The sequence below is a fragment of the Myotis brandtii genome, unplaced genomic scaffold (genome assembly GCF_000412655.1).
Source record: "Myotis brandtii unplaced genomic scaffold, ASM41265v1 scaffold1842, whole genome shotgun sequence".
Taxonomy (NCBI): domain Eukaryota; kingdom Metazoa; phylum Chordata; class Mammalia; order Chiroptera; family Vespertilionidae; genus Myotis; species Myotis brandtii.
Window position 1 is genome coordinate 1 of NW_005356845.1, and position 1,888 is coordinate 1,888.

The window sequence follows — 1,888 nt, forward strand, 5'->3', positions numbered from 1 at the left end:
GCCTGATGGAAAGTGTTTGGATGTGTTTCTTCTTATTGTTTCCCTTGAAAAAAATGTGTGTAATCTTCGGGGGGGGGTGCCTGCATTTCATAAATGTTTGGAGGAAATCGCCAAGGAAGCTTCCTGCAGAGGACTTTGGTTGTGGACAATTTTTGAGGGAGAGAAGAAGAAGAAGAAGAAGAAGAAGAAGAAGAAGAAGAAGAAGAAGAAGAAGAAGGTGGTCAGGGACAAGAAGAACAAGAAAAAGAGAAACATCCATTGTTTGCCTTTTATACATGCCCCCACCTAGGATCAAACCAGCAACTTTTTGGTGCACAGGATGTCACTCAACCAACTGAGCCACTCCTGCAGGGCCTGGAACAATTTTGGATGACACAGTCATTGTATTTAATCCATATAGAGCAGGCATGTCAAACTCAAAGGCTAACACGGGCCAAATAAACAAGGTTTAAGTGTATGTGGGCTGCAAAAAAACAAAAGCTTCCATTTTCATGGAAACTTAGGCTTATTTCGATAGAGACATGATGAATACAAAGGGCTAAAATAAATGAGTCATCGTTCACATAAAATAATAGAACATTTTTAATTAATATTTCTTATTGAACATTAACCTACCAGACACTGAAGAACTGCACAGGTTAAAAAGCGTCACGCAAATAAACCTATTTTTCTTGTTCTCTGAAAGTGAAATATTTCCTGTTGCATATACCGAACAGGTCAGTACAAGACTAACGACGTGGCTATCTGCCACTAAAATATTCGCTGCTGGTATTAGCGGAGAGAAATGGTGCCCTTGTGCATCAGGCGCATAAGGCACGTAAGGGAAATGAATGCAACACGATTATAGTCATCAGTCATTAGCGAATGTTGTCATTCGTTATTAATAATTATGTATAACAGGATATTGTAAAAATTAAGTTACAAAATTTTTATTAAAACATTTTGTACATACCGTTATATTGGCTGGGCCACAAAAATATTTGTTGTGGCCCTAACCGGTTTGGCTCAGTGGATAGAGCGTTGGCCTGTGGACTGAAGGGTCCCAGGTTCGATTCCAGTCAAGGCATGTACCTTGGTTGTGGGCACATCCCCAGTAGGGAGTGTGCAGGAGGCAGCTGGTCGATGCTCCTCTCTCATCGATGCTTCTAACTCTCTATCCCTCTCCCTTCCTCTCTGTAAAAAATCAATAAAATCTTTTTTTAAAAAAAAAATATGTTTGTTGTGGGCCACATGCGGCTCACGGGCCGCAAGTTTGACATGCTTGGTGTAGACAGCGATAGAGATTTGTTTCTCATCTGTGCCCATTTAGTAAATTTTGTGCCCAAAGGTGTCCATTTTAAATGCCGTGTGTAATACATGGCCATCCAATTGTTCAGGATGCCCTGCTACTGTGTTTTTGAAGCCTGCACGATGGGTCGTGCTGTCTGCCCTTCCATCATTCGTATTAGACATGTGTGCATTCTCCCATGTTCTCTCGGGCATTCAGGCTGGGATTTATTCGTGTGATCCATGTTTTCAAAACTGAATTGGGGGGGGGTTGCTTTGTGGATTTTCTTGGGTTTTTGTCTCAGCAGTCGCCCCTCCTCCTCCTGTCCTCATCGTGTTTCTCCTTACATCTTCGTGTATAAAATTTGCTCTTCTCTTACTAATGATTTTTAATTGAATATTTTTATTAAAGTACTAGAGCAGTGATGGCGAACCTATGACACGTGTGTCAGAGGTGACATGCAAACTCATATTTTGGTTGATTTTTCTTTGTTAAATGGCATTTAAGTATATAAAATAAATATCAAAAATATAAATCTTTGTTTTACTATGGTTGCAAATATCAAAACATTTCTATATGTGACACGGCACCAGAGTTAAGTTAGGGTTTTTCAAAATGCTG